This window comes from Lineus longissimus, chromosome 5 (assembly GCF_910592395.1).
Source record: "Lineus longissimus chromosome 5, tnLinLong1.2, whole genome shotgun sequence".
Taxonomy (NCBI): Eukaryota; Metazoa; Nemertea; class Pilidiophora; order Heteronemertea; family Lineidae; genus Lineus; species Lineus longissimus.
This window is the reverse complement of record NC_088312.1, coordinates 22,148,663-22,158,837: the sequence shown is the minus strand read 5'-3', so window position 1 is coordinate 22,158,837 and position 10,175 is coordinate 22,148,663.

The following is a 10,175-nucleotide window of genomic DNA, read 5'->3' as shown; positions in this document are numbered from 1 at the left end:
AAAATGGATCAAAATGTGATCCTGGGTCCCAAAATGACCTTGGCTACTAAATGACTAATTACCACCGTCATAAAATTAAAGTTCACTACAAGGAACCTAAAATTACAAAGATTTGAATATTACTCCTCCAACTGAAATTGTGGAGAACTCTCAGAGCAACACTCAAAACTTCTCAGGCAACTTTGTCCCCAGGAGCGAAGTACAGTCACTCCACCAAGCGAAATAGGGCCCCGTCACCCGGTCACAGGGCCACAATACTCCCAGTTTCAAGGGGAAAACCCAGTGCATCGTGAAGCACAACACTTCAGCTCTGAGATTTCTCGACAGCACAACATGATTACACAACCCGTAACATGAACAGTTATCAAAATAGAGATCTTATTTACAACGATTAGATAAAACTTCAAACTTAAAAGTCCAGCAGCATCAACCACATAAAAGAAACGCGTTTTAAAACAATTATCTAAACCTTCACGTAAAACCCTCTTGAGATTCAAATCTCAAGTTTAGGGGAGGTTCAGCAACATTACATCTCCCTTTTATTTAATTTACTTCTCACACAGTGGTGGCTCTATACTCAACTTTGATCAGATTTTTATGTACTATGCCAGTGTTTCACTCTAAATCAACGCTTTGTTACAAATATAACTCGATTAAGAGGTTTCCATTTTGTTTCCTTTTCTGGCTTCAAAAAACTGACTGACAACAACGAATAGGGTTAACTTAACCCAGGGCAACCTCCACCAGTTACCATTCTTCCACTACTCATTTAACCTAGCCAGCTACTAATACTAACGATAATCCTAACACTATACATTTTCCAAATGCTATACATTTTCAAATCACTAAAACAACAACACCACAAATGTTCAATTTAATCGTCTTTAGTAGCGATAATAATCCAATGTCAATCTCCATCCGTAATCGTTTCACAGTACATATGTAAAAGTAATGTCATGCCATCTATCACTGGCGAATCATAATTTCCACGTCCGGGGCTAGAAGGCCGGTGTGACAGCGGATATAGCCCCCTGGAGTCATAGTCCGGTAGCATTGTATTTGACCAATTAAGCAGCATGATCTATTGTACCGCTAACCCTAACCAAAACATTTAGCAATGCGGGCTATTGTTACACGGACTATCAGCCCTAGGACTACTATCCCCGCCACACCGGCACCAACAATCTCCTTAGGAGGCGAACTCCTGATCTCCTCTAGAAATCTGCTAAAAAACCTGGACGGCATATTGCCCGGCCGGATTTTGTCCGTACAGGTGTATCCTGCTTCCCTGGAGGCTCATCTCTCTGGTTCCCGTCCCCTCTTTGAAACTGCTGCTCTGCAGCAGCTGGTTGTGGCACCAGTTCCTGGTTGGGCAGGATTTGATCAGCTAAGGGCTCATCCGGAATCACTGGCGGCATGAGAAAGACAGGGGCGTCTGGGCATAGAAGAGGGACTGGTAGGACTCCCAAGCCCAAGGGCTGGAGTAGGCTTGTTCCCTGATGAGTGTCCCAAGAGGTGAGATAGCGGATGTAAGTCGGAGTCGGCAAAGGGAACCGTCTTGCTTGGTCTTGCTTGATGTGGTGTTATCGCTGATGGTTCAGTCTTTGTTTCAGCATCTTGGGTCGGCTGGTGAGTCGCTGTGGCCAACGGTCGCGGTATTTTTGGCGCGACGAAAGGCTTTAGCCGATTGTGGTGTACCACATGCTCCTTACGTGTCTCTGGATGTTCGATTCTATAGGGGACTCCAGGTATACCACTGGCAAACTGGTAACGTTTCTTCACAACATAAGGGCCTGTCCACAGCAGCAGCAATTTGCGGTGTCTGTCTTTCGATACCGGGCTATGCAGCCACACTTGATCACCTTCCATGCAGGGGTGATGTTTAGCCCACCTATCATAAAGTCGTTTCTGACGTGCCTGGGCAATCCCAGAAGCCTCCCTAGCATCAACAAAAGCCGCTTGCAAATCACTAAAAGTGTCCTTGGCATAGGCACCAGCTGATTTCCAGTAATCCTGGCGGGGGCTCCCGTATAACACATCGGATACAATCCTAGCCTCCCGTCCCGAGTTTAAGAATGAAATGGCCAGGGCCATTGTGCTCACCTCTTGTGAAGGGAAGATGGATGAAGCATTAGCATGGTTTTAAATGTAAGAAAGAAATGAAGTAATGTTTTACAATGAAATTACATGAGAGATAAAATAATGCGTAAGTTGAATTTAATTGAGGTGACTACAGGTATGACAAAGCAGAGTAGACAATTTTGTGATCTGACCAGTAATCGTTAAAACAGCAGCAGAACAAAAGCTTGAAGCAGCAAAACATGCAAGGCATGCCTACCAAAAGAACAAATAAGCAATTCCATGCAACAAGTCATCAGCATTAACACACCTTTTTAAAAAAAGTCCTTTGGTTTACAGATGACCCATTATGGAAATGCTCAGGAATAGGATGTTTGCTTGTGTCTAGTACAAGAAACAACCATCATCTGAAATTCCTAGGGCTCTGTAGAGGTTAATTAATCCTGCATTTGCCTAGGCTTAGACTATGACATCCCACTTAGCAGCATTTCAAGGCACCCTTAGGGGAGAGTCCACTATTAACATTTGGGGCCCTGCTGGCCAAACTGAGAATCAGAAAAAGACTGCAGTTTAGTCTAAGAGTATAGGGGTACATTCGTACCAAGTTAGGGATCTGTAGCTAAAGCAGTGACAAAACGTGCCGTCATTGTAAAATGGCGGTGCCATAGGAAAACTTTGATCTCTGTGACCTTGAGAAGTAGGTCAAATCAAAAACCCACATTTATGAAATGTATCCTTGCTAGGAGTACCTACCATCAAAATGTTATGAAAATCAGACCACTATTAAACGAGCAATCAAACATTTTAACTTTGGACATTAAATTTGGCCCCCGGGTGGCCAAACTAAGAATTTTTCAAGATGCCCGCCTGGTACCCATATTGGCTATCACATTTGATAAAAAATCAAGGATTTAGTAGAGAGTACATAGATATACATCCAGATCAAATTTGGTTGCAATCCGATCATTAGTTTCGGAGTAATAGTACTGTGTTTATTTTTCAAGATGGCTGCCTGGCGGCCATATCTGATGTCCGAACGGCCGAAATTTTAGGGGTGGAATAGAGAATCCCCAGATACATGTCCACACTGGTTTAAAACCTTCTAGCTAAAATAGATAGGAAACATGCTACTGTTCAGTGAATCAGCAAACTTTGACCTCTGTGACCTTGAAAAGGAGGTCAAATCAAAAACCCGGAGGATATATGATGCACCTTTGCTAGAAGTACCTACCATATTTTTTTCAAAATTTCCCGACTACTATTAAGGGAGATATTGCATATTTTCACTTTTAACGTTTGGCCCCCTGGTGGCGAAACCATCAAACGAATCAGACCGAAACTTGGTCGCCAAGGTGTCATTACATAAGGGTACATGTGTAACAAGTTTCAACTCAATAGCTCTAACAGTTACGAAACGTGCCCTGCTAACGGACGACGGACGACGACGGACTACGACGACGACGACGACGACGACGACGACAACGAATTTCTGCAATCGTATGTGCTGTTTGATCTGGCATGGCGTACAAATTGACATATTTCGTGAAGTGGTCACCGACAACCAGACAGTAACGATTCTTCCGTGGCGTAATTGGTAATTCGGTAATGTCCATGGTAACAATCTCAAATGGCCTAGTTGTCACAATATTGATCAAAGGAGCCTTCATGCCAGGCGTTGGTTTCCTGCGAGCCACACAGACCGCGCAGGTCTCACAGTATTCCACAATGTCTGTATACATTCCAGGCCAATAGAAACGAATCATCATTCTGAGTCTAGTCTTGTTGGTGGCGAAATGGGCAGCAAACATTCCAGCGTGGGATTCCTCCAGCACATTGGGACGTAAACCCGTTGGAATAATCTGGGCAAATATCTGCTTGTGGCGACCAGGGGGAGTCCATTTTCTTCCCATGCAGCCATCCTCAATTCTAAGCTGCTCAAATAAATGCCAGTATTTCTTTAGTTCACGACCTTGTTTCTTCATGGCATCCCAGCATGGCTTGGTCTTGGTCTGTACCCAACGATAGACTTGCGATACTACTGGGTCAGCTTGTTGTTCTGCAGCTACAAGGGCGCCACCGTCTGGAGCAGTAAATGGTCCAATGGTCACCGCTGCCAATGTCTCAGCGTTCATCTGATTCTGATATCGCTCGTCATCCGAGAGAGTAGACCTGATGAAGTGCTGCCAGGTAGGGGGATCCCTAAACTAGCAAAAGCATCAATCCACTCAGCCTCACAGTTCTCCTTCCTTTTCTTCCTATTGCACCTCTTCCTTGTCGCTCTGTTCAAAACTTGTGCTGATTCAGTCTCAGGCGATTGGGACTCTCCCACATCTGGCTGGGCCTCGGAATCATATTCAATTAATCGGGCAATGTCGGTTTGTATTGCGATGTCTGTTCCCAATCGGGCAATGGGGTACCCTTCTGTTTTGCTCACTGCACCACACGGGGAGGTTTGCGTCGATTTTGATGTGTGATTTGTTATCTCCATCACTCGCTGCACTGCCGAATCAACTTCATCCTTGGGCTGGGGCGAAAAAAGGTCAGTCGCCAGATCTTGGAGCTTGCCACAGGTAATATTTTCTGGCCGACGGCTCATTGCATCGGCATTACCATTTTACACTCCTGGTCTATACTCAATGGTGATGTTACCCCAAGTTGTTAACTCGTTCATCCACCTCGTATGCTTCTGGGTGACATCAGCATCCCATCTTAACTTGTCGCGATGTAGCAGCGGGCGGTGATCAGTGATGACTCGGAAAGAAGAGCCATAGAGGTAGACTCTAGCTTTCCTAAGGGCCCACACAATTGCCCATAATTCCTTATCATAGGTACACCAATTCCTCTCGGTTTTTCCCCGAGTACTACTGTAGTAGGCTATAACCCGCTCTTCATCGTCCTGTTCTTGAGCTAACACAGCACCTATAGCGAAGTCAGATGCATCGGTATACATAATGAAAGGTTGACCCCATCTGGGAAATCCCAAGATAGGTGTGGTTGTCATCTTTGTCTTCAATAGTTCAAATGCGTCCTCACATTGGTTGTCCCACACAAACGGAGTGTATGCTTCAGTTTAACGTGTTAGCGGCCGTGCTATCTCTGAGAAGTTCTTTACAAACCTCCGGTAATATGAGGCTAAACCTAAGAAACTTCTAACTTGACGCGGTGTTTGTGGGCGCTCCCAACGTCGCACTTTGTCAATATTAGCAGGATCTGGTCTAATCCCGGCCTTACTTATGTGATGGCCCAGGAAACTAAGTGACACTTCTTTGGTTGTAACTTCAATCCTGTCTTCTGCAGACGAGAGAAGACTTCTCTTAGTATATCTAGATGTGAGTCAAAGTCCTTGGTAAATATTGCTAGATCATCAAGGTAGGTGAGCATGGATTTCCAACTCATTCCAGCAAACACAAGTTCGATTAGACGCTGAAAAAGGGGTGGAGCATTACAGAGTCCGAACGGAAGGCGGGTAAAACGGAATAAATTCGTCCCTAGGCTGAACGCTGTCTTGTCTCGATCGGCCATTTTGACGGGGACCTGCTAGTACCCGGAAGTAAGGTCAAGGTTACTGAAGACCGCTGCTCCATCCATGCTCGCCAAAGAGTCATCAATTCGAGGTAAATTATGCGCATCTTTACGAGTTACAGCATTTAATTTACGATAATCCACACAAAAGCGAAATCCTCCTGTTTTCTTTTTTTTACCAATACCACAGGAGAAGACCATGGGCCATAACAGTCCTCTACAACTCCATCCGCGTACATATCTTGGACTTGCTCCTGAAGTTCGTCTCTCAAATGAAATGGTATACGGCGAGCTGGTTGTTTTATAGGTGCTGCATCCCCAGTGTCAATGTCATGCTCAATTAAATGGGTGAGTCCTCTGTCATTAGGATTTTTACTAAACACACTGCGTAATTCTCTTTTTCAGTCTTTGCTTGTGACTTCTCGCAGTAAACACACTCTTGGTCAAATCGACAGCTGGAAGTCCATCCTCATGCCAATGTCGTTAATTGGGTTCGTCAGATTCTGGCTCGTATTCCTCCATCAACTCATAGGTGCCGCCAACTTTCTCCGATCCAAAAGGAGGAATCCTATGAAATTCTCCAAGGTCCGTTCCCCATGGGATCTCTAGTGGTTCATCATCAGTATTCATGATTCTAACAGGAATGAGCGCGTCTTGTGCTGTCGCAACAACTCTGGCTACCATACCGCTAGATAAGGGTTCTGGTTCCAAAACTCCCTCATGAACCAATAGGGGTACCGCCCTCATGCATCAAGTATGCTGGTTCGACGACTTCAGTGAAAGGAGGAACAACAATGGTGGTTAACATCCTCGCTTTACAAACCTCTGGCATACGGACCTCGTCGATAAGTGAGAAATCAATACCGTCGATGGTGAGTTTCCCCTGTCGCGGTTTAATACTCACATTATTAGCCAACATGAAGTCCCAGCCCAGAATCATTGGGCTTTCGAGTTTTTCAACGACTTTGAACTTGTGACGAAACTTTACCGGTCCTAATGGGACTGAGACGGTTGACGTACCAATAACAACCAGTGGCTCCCCCGACACTCCATGCAGTCCTGTTTCATTCGGTGTCAGCGGTTCACGTTCCCCTGGTTTGAAAACACTGCTCCACACATCGGTACGTATTACCGAAACATCTGCACCTGTGTCAAAAAGGATTGGTACGAGATTGTCTCTCAGGCTCATCAAAATCCGTGGCACGATCTTCTGGGGTCTCCCAAATTTCTCGGCTGTCGATCGACCCTCATCCACAGCCTGACTTAGTTTCCCGTGTTCCACTCCGGGCAAAAGGCTCTCTTATGCCCGTAAAGACCACAGTGGCAACACTCTCCATCAAAATAATCTCGCTGTTGATACTGTCTCTTGTAATTGTTATTTCCCCATCTGTTATTGACGTAAGACCAATTCTTCTCCGGCGGGAATCGTCTATCATGCCAATTTGGTCGGTAGTCTCGACCGTCCTCAGCAGGTCTTACCACTCCTTGGTATTTTGATTGTGCAGGCTGGCTGGATTGAGGCGTATCTTGTCTAGCGTCTCCCGAGGGATGCTCGGGTGGTCCCCTAACTTGTTGAGGTGCTGGGTTCTCCGCGTAGTAACCACCTCGGCCCTTGGGGCAAAAACCACCACGTCGTTGAAAACCTTGTCCACGATAAGGCGTCTTATAACTGGGACGTCCACGCTGTGCTGGGTTGGCCTGCTGCACTACCAACTCTTGGACCTTTTCTATCATAGCCTGTTGTTGAGGCAGTTGAAGCTGTTGTTGAATCGTCAGCTTATTCACAGTCTCGACCAAACTTTGTACACTTGACGTCAAATCGGTATTTGTGGGTTGTGTCCCATCTGGGCTGACGGCTGGAGAGGCCGGGCGGGGGATAGATCCCGCCAGCCCCGGGCCCTGCACCATCCATGATCCTCACTACCGTTGAATCCGGTTGCCTATTAGCTGTTGGCTGAATAACGCCTTGAATCTGCAAGTACTGCTCTGCCATCTGCACTGCACCCCTAAGAGTCGCGGGGTTCTGAGTTAGAAGATGTAACTGGAGTCCGGGATCCCCGACTCCTTGCATAAATTGTTCTTTGGAAAGGCAGCTGCTGCAGCTCGGGTCACCCTCAGCTCAAAGTTGACTAACGACTCATCCGGCTTCCTTTTCAACTCTAAAAACTCTTGTCTCCGGAGAAGTGCATGTTGGGCCGGGTCCAAACGCTCTTTTAATGCATTCTTGACCTGATCATAATCACCCTTGTCAGCATTGGTCAAACCATCATAGATAACAAAAGTACGACCAGTCAGATATAATGGAAACACCTGGTGTCTCCTTTGAATTGCTGCATCGGCGTCATCAGCAGGTTGAGGGTGGAACAATTCGAATCGCTTGAACCAGGTTCTAAAATCCTGAGCATCTTCCCCTGAGAATGTCTCAAGCTTAGGTTGTCTTGCAGCAGCCATATTGTCAATCAAATAATAACTATATCAAAAGTCACTCAAAAATAACTAAAAACTAATTTTGTATAACTCTAAACCTCTCTATTTACGTAAGGGTAAACGTAATAGTGATCTGCAATTCTCATTGGCTTAGCCACTCTTGATTTTTGTGACGTCACCGGACCACGCGCTTCGAAGTGTAAACATGTGAACCCCGTTGTCAAAATGTCCGCTTCACTTCACTTCACAGTACACACGTACATCTACTGTACAACATGTACAGCAAAACACAGTCTTCTCGCGCCACTCTTTAGGCGGGCTTCTCCCACTCAACGATCCGATTCGGGCCAATTTCTGAGCTTCAAAACACATAACTAATAGAAACAGGGGTCTCTCACGTAACTATAGTTATTTTGCAACATATTCATGACATTCACAATGCTCAAAAGTACTTTTATTCTACAACCGGCACTGATAAACTTCGTGAAGTTGGCCCGAGAAAAGTTTACGCCCGAAGCGAACAGCTATACATTTACACTACGCTACAATACACTCGCAACTTCGATCGGGAAAATCCCCATCAAAATAGATTCAGGCCCGAAATTGGGCGCCACTGTAACATCCTGAGTTTTCCTCCGGCTAGCTCTTGTTGTCGGTAGAGAGAATAGACGCGGATGTTATCTTTTCTTACCACTTTTCACACCTTTATTTGCTCTGTCAAAACGTTTCGATGCTCGACGATTACACAAGCGGAGTCTGACAAAGATGGATTCCACCCCTGCCGGGACACACCCACGGCAGAGGCACAACCAACCCCCCAAGACAAATACCTGCGTCACAATAATGAATAACAATGAATGACAGTTGTATGCTGCAAAATCGTAGCAGTTATGAGTGAAATATTGTAGTCTCGAATAACAGACCAGTGCTAATGCTTTGGTAAGGAGAGTGAAAGCTTATTTTTTGCCCAATCGGGCAATATGATATTGATAAAGATGATTTTTACACTAACTCGAAGACGCCAAGCTGCAGAGGCTGCCAAGATTAAGAAGCGACAAAAAGGTCTCGAAGGACGAGGTGTGAAAGACCCAGAAGGCTTAAAAAGGAGCAACAGAAAAGAGAGGAGCTGGAGAAGAAGTCGGAACTGCAAGGAAATGAAGAAGGACTACGGGTATGTTGAGAAACAAAGACTTCAAGTTCCCGTGTAGGGAGAATGAAGTTCAGCTTGAAGTTAATCTTGTAGGATGTAAGAGTCAAGTTGGTTGTTTGATTGAGCATTGTGCCCATTAACAATCACTGTGGGTTATTAGCTGGTTTCAATTCTAGGAGGAGTAAAACCTGGTTGGCCAAAGTGGCAGTGGGAATTTACAGAGCGTTTTATGAAACGAAACAATTTTGCTGTCACATGTGTATATTTTGCACTTCAATTATTATTTACTATCAGTTTAACTTATTTTTTGTATAAGCTTGTATGTGGCAATAACTTGGTAGTCTAGAATGTAGCCGGGAATGTAGCATGGCACTGGTTGATTAAAATGTCAAATTAATTTTCCAGAATAAAATACCCTTTCTATTCTGTATAAGACAAGAGTAAGACTTCCATTCTTTATTATTCTAGTTTCCAACATTTGCCCCCCCCCCCTCGACCACTTCTGCCTGCGTCGTCCCCAGCTTCCTTGAAACGCACTTCGTGGCATTCGATCTGACAGTATAGTGTGTAACAAATAGTACTGTGAAATTCGTAGCATCTGATGACCGTAAAAGAACATGGCGAGCTATGAAGGTGAGGGCACATCCAGAAGAGACATGGTGCACTACTGTCTCCCGAAGACAGAGTAAAGAAGAGTAGAAACTTGCGTACTTATTTATACACGACTGCAATCAAGATGGATAAGAAGTTGTGATGGACTCGTTCGATTTTACTAAAAAATCTAGTTGACCATCATGAGCCATCGTAGAATTTGGGGGAATTCTCTCTGATGAAGTCATTGTAAGGGATTCCACCAATAATCTACGGTGTCGCACTTGCAAAATCATAAACTATGCGAACGAAAGCAATCTCCATAGCATGACCGGAACTTTATTTATATTCCCTGCTTACATTGATCGCCATTATTGCTGAATATGCAGGATATCCGCTCTTTTCA